The sequence below is a fragment of the Neolamprologus multifasciatus genome, unplaced genomic scaffold (genome assembly GCF_963576455.1).
Source record: "Neolamprologus multifasciatus unplaced genomic scaffold, fNeoMul1.2 chr03_unloc_1, whole genome shotgun sequence".
NCBI lineage: Eukaryota > Metazoa > Chordata > Actinopteri > Cichliformes > Cichlidae > Neolamprologus > Neolamprologus multifasciatus.
Window position 1 is genome coordinate 880047 of NW_028181971.1, and position 12368 is coordinate 892414.

Here is a 12368-nt window from a genome sequence, read left to right on the forward strand (position 1 = left end):
AACACTCAACTAATGTTTCTAATATGAAACAAATAAGCCCACATTAATGTGAGCATTTATTCAATAATAATCATAATGATTTCCTCCTGATCTCATTTCCATAGCAGAGAAAACTGTGGTGTATATTGAGGTGGAGGGTGTGATCTATGGCTCAGGTGTAGAGTGAGGGTGGGGTGCACCACAGCAGCATGCTGGGACTGCTGAGGGTGGAGGAGGGAGTGATGATGACATCAGAGCTGCAGCAAAGCAGTCAGCAGCACAGAGACCAGTGAATACACAGTCTGTTCATCTTTGCATAGATACAATATATAGCACAATATTGAATGACAGAGACACGCTGTGTGAGCTTCCACAGATACACTGACGTCAGTATCCAGAGTCCTCCTGCTGCTCCCCCCTCAGAGCCCCGTGATCAGCACCAACACATTCAGTTAGATGACAGAGTCCAGCTGCAGCTAGAATCAGCTCCCCTCTGTGAACAACAGCACAGCGTCAGTGTTTCACACTCAGTGAAAGGAGAAAACAGCAGAAGAACACCATGTGTGCTACGTTTCCCAGGACACACTACAAACTGCACAAATACAGAGCAGCACGTGGAAGGACCTGGAGCTGCATTTAAAGAGAAAAGACAGCGTGATGTCCTGTATGGACAGGTGGAAGGAACCAAGTCCTCAGCTGAAACACTCGTGTTTGTCCACAGACAGGAAACACAGCAGGAAACTTTCTCACAGAAGTGCAGCTCATGGATAACACACTTCCTGTCAGTCAGAATGAGGCTGGAGCCAAACACAGAAAGGTGTTTTTGTCCAGATGAGCCCAGAGAAGAAACACGAGTGTTCACAGACATCAGAAGCTCAGAGAGGTGAAACATGAGGTTGGAGTCCTCGTCAGCATTCAGAAGAGCTGCTGTGAAACCCTGAGTACTCATGACAGACTCTGATGGCACAAACACATCATGATTCAAACAGAAAGACAAACATGGAGCTCCTGATCCTCCTGCATGAGAACAAGCTGACATGAGCGCTGTGTCTGAGAGTGTCTCCCTGTCACAGTGACAATAACACAGCTGCTGCTCACAGTCATTAAACTGACCTGAGGTCAGCTGCTAGGACGTCTCTGTGCTCCTTACATATGAACCATGTGACCTCACATCAGTGCTGTGGATGACTGTAGTCATAGAAGAGTAGAGCTGTAGCAGGTGGTGTGAGGAGGAGGAGGAGGTGGTGTATTCTAGTTAACGCAGTACTGAAACACTCCAGCAGAGGGCGCTGTTAAGTCCTTATTGTAATACAGTTACTGTGTGCAGTTATACTTCATACAGTAACTGATTGGTTTCTATTGATTCTACTTCCTATTGACTAGTTTGATGACAGTGAAACAATCACAGCTGATTGTGTGATGATGTAAACTGTCACTGTTACATTCAGTGTGTGTGACATAATGTTAGTGCAGGGCTGATAACAGCCTGGTTCTGTTAGAAACACATGAACGTGTCCATAGATCAGTAGGTGTTTAACATGAGAGCTTCAGCCCTGCTGATGTGTTCAATAAAGACATGTAGGAAAACTGATGAGACTCTGAAATAACTCTTTATATTTATAATGTAACTCTGCATCAAAAGAACAACAAAGGATCCCAGACAGGTTTATGTGAACAAAGACGATTCTGATGTTTCTGTGTTTCTAACAGTTTGACATTATTAGTAAACAGACTGCAGTGAACAGCATTTATAAAGAGCTCATATATAAAGATATGACAGCTGTTTGACAAGTTTATCACTGTGTGTTTGGACCTGATCAGTCCAGCTGTTTACTTGAAATATGTTCATTTACCTGTTCTGTTATATTTATGTTCTTGTCTCTGTTGAAAAACACATTTTAATGTCCCTCAGATTTTTCTTCAAAAATGTCTTTTCAAGAGTCGTCTGTCCAAGAGGAGCAGAAACTGCAACAAATATAACAACAGTTATTTAAGGCTGTTTTAAATGGCCACAAAGGAGCAGATTGGTTATAATGCAGCTGCTTCAGAGGAATAAAGATGAAACACTGTTTTTATTTCATGTGTAACACCTTTCAATAATGTGTTGACTAAAGTCTATTGACCAGTATAAGTAAAGACATCACACACACACATGGAAACACTGAAACCTGTTTTTGGTGCAGCAGCGGTCCCAGCTGCTCCCCTTTATCTAGACTGGGTCGGCTGCTTATCTCAATATAATCAATGTTTAAAGTTTTGTTCTCAGTGTTTCTGTGTTGCTTCGTATAGGATCTCCCAGCATCATCACTGTGCTGTCCAATCATTGTGTGCTAGGTTACCCTTATAGTGCAATGTGTGTTTGCACAAAGAGAAGCATGTGTGTCAAATATAAATAAGCACAGAACAGAAAAAGCTGCTCGTTTCTTCTATTTAGAGTCAAGTTAGTGTTTTGTGTCTTTGTTTGAGGCCTAATGTCAAGCAGAGGTGTGTGTAACTGGACTGGTCTGTTATATGTGTGAAATGTGTGCTTCTCTTCAGCATCATCTTTGTCACTGCTGATTCCTTTGTGTCATCATTTGTTGAGAAGAGAGAACAGTTATAACGGAGGAGCAAAAGGAAGCCCTGAAATCTGCATCCAACAAGGAAGTGTTGGCTCACCAGTGATCCCAGCAGAGGCCACTGGTTTGGCTCCAGTTGTTCTAGATTCAATGATGTTGTTGCTACAGATACATGTTAGCATCTTTATTGTAGTAAAGTCTTGTAATGTGAAGATAGAAACAAGGCAGAAAACAGCTCCATGATCTGATCTTAATGATGTTGTTTTTATTTCTGTCTTTCAGAACTGGATTGGAAACTATCAAAGGTCTAAAAACAGCCTCAACCCTCCCAAAGAGCAAACTTTACACACGTCATCTTTCAGCTACAATCTTTGTTGCAGGGATCTTCTGCCAAACAAGGCTGAGAGAAGATTTCTTACAGCTGTCATGTTGATGCTGTTTCAATCTTTGGGCAAACACACTCATATATTAGGGCTGATATCAGGGCTGCACAAGTTCTTTGTGTTTGTGATCATGAAGAATAGAAGTGTGCCTGTTGAAGATCATGTTTGCTACATTATTATATGTCCTGTTATTGTTCTGTATTATATTCAGCTTTCAGCATCCTTTCCCAGCCCCCTGTTACACCATCCATACAAAGCCAATCTGACTGTGAGCCGATGTGTTTGATAGTTTGTGTTGGATCAATAGATTTGACAGACTTGGTTCTCATCCAGAGGGAAACAGTCCAAATTCAGATCTAATGAAATGATGGAGGCTGTTTCCTACCACGGTGCTAATGTGTGACTAACAAGGCTCATGGTCTCCAGCAGACAAGCGCCTGGAATGAGGTGAGCTGAGTGTTGCTTTGGTGGGTCTGTGCCCACGTCATGCCATCAGGATTCATATTGGCAATAGTTCCTATCTCTGTTCTTTAGCCTTCATCACAAAGCTGTGAAGGAAAAACAATCCAAACATCTAACAGGATTTGATGGATGCAAAGTCCACTGAGCTCTTTGTCATTTACAAACTTGTCCAACCAACAAGAGCACAGATGAAAAACACAGTGACAGTTAAAGGATTTTGTCATATATGAGCATAGATAACTTTCATATAGATTTTCAATGCAGGCTTTTGGTGAGCCGCTGGGTTCTGTCTAATAATCATCTCAGCATTTTACAATAGAATAGCTCTTTATTAGCTCTGCATTTATTGTTATTGGACATGAAACAAGGAAGCTGTGTTTCTCATTGGATGTTAGTTTCATGTTCATCAGGATCATTTTCTAAAGAGCTGATATTTAGACCATTTACTGGACTGGCTGCACATCCTGTCTACATTTCTCTGTATGTGCTGTGTTTGTCTGTTCATATTTCTCCATATTGACACAAACAGTGAACAGCAGTAGATCTACTCTTCATCTGTTTTAGGCCCAGTGAAAGATATGAAGCAGAAATGGTGTCATTAGGAGAAGAAGAACAAGTCCGGCGAGGAGGCAGCAGCTCTTAAAGATGAAACACAGCAGCTTAGCCCTGAGCTCAGAGAGCTTCACATGAAAAAGCTCCTCAAGTAGATCATGTCAGAGGTTTGTCATTAACAGGAGGAACTGTTAATATCATAGGATGAAGGATGCTGTCAGCTGGATGAAGAAGGTTATTTAATGGCAAACGTTCACAATGAAGTCAAATTGTTGTCGTGTTGAACAGATTCATGTACTGATCGTCTCCAGAATGTTAGAAGAGCTTCAATGAATCATTAGAAACAACTTACAGCTGCACAGTTGTGTCAAACCAATCTTTGTGTCATTGTGGGATTGTTGTGTTTCTACATGTGACACACGTCTAAAACATGCACACAATCTGAACACAAACAGGGACTCATTTGTTACCACAGCCAGATGCTGAGAGCCATTTCCTTGTAGTGCTGTGTCTATATATATGAACCATTAGATGTTATTGGAATGATTGTCAGCTTTGATAGTTTCATGTGTGTTTAGCTGGACGGCTGTTTGATCCTCGACATGTTTAAAGGTGTCCAGTCCTGAGACACTGGGGGTGGAAACAGCTGTGATGTCATTGGACTGTCACAAAGACAGAAGTGCATGAAGTGAGCAGCCAAGGAGCTGCTGATGTTTTGGATTCAACAGCATTTGAAAGGTTGACACAGACACATTTGCACATAGAAAGTTGAATTTGTCATATGCCACAGTGAACTCACTGTTCAGTGTTTTTCAGGAAGCTTCCTAACTGCCTCTGCTGCCAAACAAGCAGCTGATGTCCTTGAGAAGAAGCTGAAGAAGTCTTCAACAACAAATACAGGAAGTGGACTTTCAAATACTAGATTCACTTTAGACTCACAGAGAAATGACTCAACTAGCTGTGTTTGATTGACTCCTTGCTGAGGAGGCAGGTGAAGCAGGTGGAGCTGTTGTAATGCTGGCAGAGGGTGTGTCTTAGTAACTCTGTGAGGTAGAACTGGATCCAACATTGTGGATGTGTTGATGTTGGAGCCATTAAGCTTCTCTGGCCACACTGTAGGATTTCCCTTTGATTCACTGCGGGGGCATTTTGGAGTCTGTCAATGAAACTCTTCATATTTGTGTTTGACACCAGTTTATAGAAACAGAGAAATGTGTCATGCTTTTGTTCGGCCTCCACAAATATACACATTTGTTCATTGGTTGGACTTTTTGTAAGGAGACACATTGAAAACCATGTTAATAAGATGTTGTTGTTTCCTGTGGATCCGACACAGAGAGTGGACTTCAGACAGAAACCGTGGAAGAGATTTTAGAGGCCGTGTGTGGCAACAGGAAGTTTCTGTATGTTTGCTGATCTTACATGTGGAAAACAACACGTGATGTTTGTGAAGTTCTACAATGATCATTGCTCTCACAGCATTTTGAGTGGGAACAGTTCAAACTGAGAGTAGTGGGAGTTATTTACTGATTGAAACAAGCTGAATGTTTCTGTGCACGATGAAGATCAGCAGCAGCAGCTCAGCTGATCAATGAATTGACATCTATCAGTCATTTCATGAGATGAAGTCATCAGCAGACATTTGTTCTAACTGTGTGATAAATGTCAGAACGTCAGGGCTCTGCTTTAGTCACTACTTGATGATCATTGGCTCATTGTTGAATCCAGTGGCCCAGTCTGACCTCTGACCCTTTGCTGCAGGTCTTCTGTGTTATCTCCACTTTCATGTCTGATCTTCTGCTGTATCGTCCAAAATAAACATCTGAATCATTTCCAACACTTCAGCAGATCTTTAGTTTGGGCAGTACAGTACAAAATAACACATATTGTACTATACTGCCCACTTCCTGATCTTATTGGATCTGTGTGTGAGGTTGGTGAAGGAAACACATGTTTACTGAGTGAATTGCTGCCATCAGGAACTAGTTTTTATATCACAGCCTAGAAATCACACAGGACCATTTCTGCAAGTGAAAAGTCCTAATTGGAGGAAAATAATTGTGTAGTTTGTGCGACTGTTGTTTGTAAATGAAGAATTGTCCCAACTACATGTGCTGCTGACCTTTGACCTTTTCTTTAGGTACACAGGGAAGTCTGTGGAAACAGAACTGAGGCAGTGCTACAGATGTCTTCAAATGAAGTGGTGTATTTAACCTGTGATTGTGCAGCATACAGCCCACACAAAGTTAACGAGTGGCTTTGAAATGTAAACAGTAAACAGTGCTCCATGTAATACTCGGCTAGATGGCAGTAACGTGACTCCCCAGTCAGCCTTTGACCAGTCCAGTGTTTCTGTTTCAGTCATTTAAACATTGTGATATCCAGATAAGTGAAATACCCTCCACAGAACAGCAGCATGACTACATGATCTCCCTAATCCGGCGATACAGGAACAGCCGACTGTCTCCACTACTCCACTTTCTCTTAGCATTAGCCATGCTAAGTGTTTAGCTTGATTAGCGCTCTGGCTCGGCTCTACAGCTGCTTTAAGAAAAATAAAGTCGTCTTGTTTGTTGAGCAGTACTTTATCAATGTTGTTGCTGTGCAGGTAATTATACGCCTCGGTGCTCTTATAATTACACAATTCCTCGCCAACAACGCCTTCGGAAAATACAAGTCATTAATAATGTGAATGTAGCTAACATCAGGCCATAGTTTAAAGTCATCTACCGTGAGAAGTGATGAGCGAGGTGATGCTACTGAACTGTTCTTAAAGATTTTTAAAACATCTCTACTGTCTATACACCTTTAATGTGTTGCCATTTACACCAGGTAAAAACACCTGATTCATTCCAGTTTCTCTGCTTTCACTTTGATTCATGACAACATGAAGCCTGAACGTCTGTGATGAACACACTATCAGCATCACTGACATATTTCATCATTTAAAAACACTTCCTGTCACTGTGGTGGTTACAGTGACATCATGCAGTTTGTGCTTTGACCTCCAGAGGGCGACAAATCAGCACAGACAGAGAGCTCCATTCAAACTTTGCTGCCATCAGTAATAATTCTTCAAATATAATCATCAGTGTTTGAGCAGTTATGATATCAGGGACAATCTAGACATGTGTGACAATACTGAACATGTCACATGACACACCTTAAACATCATGTGATCCACTCTCAGTCTGCACTTTCATTCATGACTTCAACAGGTTGAAATGAGCTTTGAAGAAACATTCAGTGAAATAAATCTTTCATGGATTCATGTGAGCAGCAGATGAACTTTACAAAGAATCACTGGATTTATCTTCTGTTTTAGATCAACTTTGATCACTTCGAGCCATCTTAAGTCCGTTTGTTCTTCTCACTCACTAACATCTCATATGATTTCAGATCCCTGCTGTTCCCCAGCTGCCCTGTAGGTGGCCTCAGTGTGCCTCACACCATTTACAGATGATTACAGGTCGTTTACAGTTCAAACAGGTCCAACATAAGAAATATGTAGAAAATATTCTGGTTATAACAGTTTGGGTCAAAGTGCAGATGTTCCAGATGTTCTGAGTCTCTCTGTGTTTCATGTTAACATGTAGATGTTGGACCAAAGTGAAGCTTGTTGATGTGACAGCAGGAATGTGAAGTGTAACTCTGAGCTTTAGGAAATGAAACTAAACGGACTTTTTCTCCTTTATTTATAGGAAAGTGTAGGAGAGCAACAGATGAACAAGCGTTACTGTAACAGGAAACACAAACACGTCATCAGAGGATCTTTATGTTCATCATCATCACTGTTTCCTTGTTCTGTCACAAACACACAACACTTCCTGCTCTCTCTCTGATTGATCTGATTGGCTGTTTCATTCACAGGAGGTCAGGGCATCACACGAACAGCTTTAACTGCACAACGACACACTTTAAATCATCTACAGACAAACCTGTGTGTTTGATTTATGAAGAAATAATAAAGAAGTGTGTACAGCTGTCCATAAAGCAGCTTCTCACACAAACACTTCAGCCACTTTAATTTCTGCAAAGCTGCGTAATGAAGAGCTGTGACTGCTATGAGCTGCTTATGATGACTGCATGAAGCTCTCAGCTGAAGCTTCATTTATTTTAATGTTAATGTCGCCATTTTAAGTCTGTGTGAGGATTTTAATGACACACATTAAAGGAGCTTCTTTGATTAGAACCAAATTCATGTTGATTTTCAGCCTGAAATGATAAAAACTTTAATAATTCTGTTTATAATCATCAACCTGGAGACTAATGAAAAGTATAATAGTAATAAAAAGCCTTTATTATTTGAGTAATGCCTGAATCTGCTCAGAGACGGAGACAACACAGAGGTGCTGATGACAGTTTGACATTAACTGAATTAAAAACAAAGTGCTCTTATTGTGAAAATCTGCCTCCTACTTCTTTAAATCATTTTTATGTATTTTTTAACCTCACAGTGAAACATTGAGACATTAATCTGACACAGTTTGATCAGCAGCTGTGTTTTCACTGATGTTTCACTTTGATTTGTTCAGGCTGAGCAGAGAGGAGTGGCTCTCTGTGTGCGCACTGCTGAGAAACAGAAGCTCATTTCTGCTGTTTCATTAAAAACAGTGTTATGGAGGAACAAGAAGTTCAGCCTCTAACCTCTCAGCGTGAGGACTGAGTGAAGAGTTTCAGAGCAGAGAGTTTTGGCTCACAGCCTTTAGCGTCTACACAAAGAGACGATTACACACTTGATCTGAGAACATCTCCACCTCCTAAGAGTCGGAACAGAAACTTTTGTTATGAGAACCGGCGAGAACAGCGGAGAACATACGTGAACAGGTATGTACACGTATGTACATGTACACTATTTTTATTAATAGAGATTTCACTACTGAGGTTAAACATGATATATAAGTCACTTAGATCACTTCTAAATGTTAATGTTTGGTTTATTTCAGTGTTTTATTTGTTCCTGAGTAAACCGGTTTGGCTGTGATTAAAGTTAAGCTTCATAACATATTACTCACAGTTAAATTAAGAGGGGACGGCAGTAAAAACTCCGGACCTGTGACATCATCAAGTATGCTGGCGTTCCAATTGTACAAATCGTGAGTCCGTGCTCGCATTCTCGGCAAGTCCGTACTCCCGTGCGGTCTCGGCAAGTCCGGTTTTGCCGAGAACGCGAGTACGTACTTGCGTACTTAGAATTGAGAAACGGCCTTTGACTATATCGCTCTATCGCGTTAGCGCATGTTGATGATGTCATCAAGCTGCGCCTTTTTTGGTCGAAAGCATCGCAGCGGCTACAACAATTATCATCTGCAATTATGGCGGGCGACAGTCACAGCAAAGAGATGAAGCACTTTTGAAATACGGGGAAAGCCAAAAACTGCGCTTCCTCCACTTCCGTAACATTGATTCATTAATGTTGAATTCTCTCACAGCTGCTCTGTTCCCATGTTTTTGCAATATATTAATGATTAACCTCGTATTGTGGATGAATAATCTCAGTTGTTCTCCTGACTGAAGTTTGGCCCGTGTATAGCATCCTGCTATGCGATTGCATTTGTCCCTGACCACCAGAATCCCTCACGTTAACTTTTATCGAGTGGGAAAAAAGTTGGCGTTCATCCTCCAGCTTCACTGTGCTAATGTTATGCTAACATAGCTGTGTCGCTAGCAATCACGTAGCACAACATTATATACCAGGTAGTCCAACTTCAGTAACCCTGCGAACGCCACTGCTGTTTAGTTTTTGTCTTCATTTATGTTGGAAGTGGTAGCAGAGCTGTACGTTTTAATTAGTTTCAAAAATCTCTCAGTCAGAACATGGTATGTCATGTTTAGGTGTAAACTAGCGAGCTAACTTCCTGCTAACTTCTAACTCCATTAAATTTAATAAATTCTGTTTTCATGGATGTTAAACTTAATTGTTACACCTGGTAAAGCAGCAACGCTGATGATTTAATTAAAGATGAAAGAATTTAGACCGTTTTTAACTCTCAGTGTTCGTTTGACTTTGGGACCTGAAGCGGACGGAGTTTTGGACCCAGATTACTCCGCGAAGCTCCTCACTACGGCAGCCGTAATGCTCTGAGGATCCATCAAGCAGTGCGGCTTCGTAGCTTACTAGTTCTACTAAAACATTTTTTAACAGATTTCTGCCCAAATCAGTTCGAGGTCAGTAAGCACAACCAGAATTCATACATAAGGCACACTCTTGATTTTTGAGAAAATTAAAGGATTTTAAGCCTTATAGTGTGGAAAATACGTTATACAGAAGAAAAAGAATATATTGCGATATATATCGTTACCGCACGTGCTTCAAATTATACCGCGATATAGATTTTAGGCCATATTGCCCAGCCCTAACTCCCAATTTATTTACAACATTTGAAACATACAGTGTAGCTCAGTCAAACACCCCAAGGCCAAGTGAAAGTGCTGAGAGGGAAAAGATCATGATTAATGATTTATTTAAACTCATAACTGGGTGCAGCAGCTGAGCTTTGACCTGTGAGCTGCAGCTTAAGCTTCTTTTATGGTTCAGTGTTTAATGTGTAAACTGTTTATCACTGCAGAGACGCCTACAGGCTATCTACTGTTCAAAAGTGAATTGTTATATACAGTGTGGCAGCTGACCTTTGACCTGTGAGCTTCAGCCTCTTTGCTGGTGTGAAGTGTTTAATCTGACGCAGTCTGCAGACACAGACGACTGCTGATGGCGAAGAAGCAGAGGATTTTCTCTGTTTCTACACAGACCTGGTCCAGACAGCAGAGCTGCAGAGTGAAGACGTTCATGAGAAGAAGAAGCTGAGTAAGTTCAACGTCCTCTTTGAATCCTGGATCAGGAAGTGAATATTTGGTGTTTATATAAGGTTTGTGTCTTTGACTCAGTCTGCTGTCACTTTTTTAGAGAGAAAAGGAGATTTTAGATTAATTGGTGTTCCTGCTGCTCCAGCATTAAAGGACAGTATAGGTGGCCGCGCTGATACCTGTTTATAATTTCACCAAAGCTAATAAACTGTTGGCTAAATTTTCTTGTTTTCAGATGTAAACAGAGGTGAGAGGAGCAGATAATAAGGATTAAATATTATGCTGAATAACTAAATTCTGCTAGTCTGTGACATAACTCCCAGCAGCATCGCCTCATTTCTTTGACCTTTAACATGAGTTAGCTTAGCTAGCAGAGCAGCTATCTCTGCTGTCTGTCATGTGACCGAGTCAAGTGTGTGTAGTAGACTTGTTAGCATAGCTAGCAGGCTGAAAGAGGCTAGCAAACTGTGTGAACTTTGTCAGAGGTGAGCAGTAAAAAGAAGGATAAGGAGCTCCTCCAAATGCTGATAATGCACTTAACCTGAATTTACTGCTTGTTACATTATATGTGATGTTCAACAATTACTTAAATTAACAATATTATTAGTAGTAGTATTAGTATTATTATTTGTTTATTATTCACAACATGGCTCCCTACTGTAGTGGTTTGAACAATTGATCTGTGGTTATTGTGTCCCTGTAAATTCAACAATGCGCCTCAATGCAAAGCATCAAACAAATATTTTTATTATCAAGTCATTCGACCTACTGGTTGAATCACCGTAGCTCTGACAGTGAAGCACACTCATTTTTATTGGTAGTCACCCTGTAAGCAATGTTCCCTCTAAGCTGCGCACGTGCACAATTGCGCACTGTTGGCACGGTCTCTGCACAGAGAAAATCTGTGTTGCGCACACAAAAAGAATTCTAACCTGAATTGAAATTAAAGTAAATATGTGTGTTTTAGCAAAGCGGCTGATGTGGAGTGAAGCCACGTTAATGACAACGTGTACAACCATGGGAGATGTGAGCAGGACAGACGGAACAACTGACGGGAAAAATGTGGACTTTATACCAGTTTTTAAATTGTGTTGATCGGCCACGTAAAACCAGAGTTATGATAAAATATCTGCAATGTTTGGTTTTCTTCCTGAATACGGTCGTTGTTTATATTTACTGCAGGAAGAAACAGTAAAAACGGCGTTTTATAAGGATAACGCTCAAAAGCCTGTGAGCAAAAACAAAATTAAACCCCACCCTTTCCTATTGGTCGAAAAATGTACCATGTCGACCAATCAAAACATGGCATTTAGTTGTTAAGAAACGGAGTGACGGCGTGTTTTGAGATGTGAGAGATTTGAGACGTTTAGAGCAAATCTTGTGTAGTTAGTGTGTAGTTAGTGTGTAGTTAGTGTGTAGTGTAGTCAATAGTGTTGTTGTGTGTCAGAACAATGAGGCGACTGCTGAGTGTTACAGGTGTTACAGCAGTGATACATCTGCTGCTGTCAGGCCTGCAGGTATCAGGCTGTTGTTCTCCTTCATCTCATAGTGGACAGAAATTATTTTTGGAGTGGCACAAATAATTTGTGTGGCATCAGATTTGATGCAGAACAGCTGATTGTTCTGGAAA

At 40.9% G+C, this 12368-nt stretch overlaps 2 protein-coding genes across 4 annotated transcripts in view; both read left to right on the plus strand.

Moving 5' to 3' along the window:
- Positions 1 to 12368, plus strand: part of LOC146490519 (uncharacterized) — a 184542-nt gene that overhangs the window by 118588 nt on the left and 53586 nt on the right. The gene's annotated exons all lie outside the window — the stretch shown is intronic.
- Positions 1 to 12368, plus strand: part of LOC146490521 (protein NLRC3-like) — a 170905-nt gene that overhangs the window by 30686 nt on the left and 127851 nt on the right. The gene's annotated exons all lie outside the window — the stretch shown is intronic.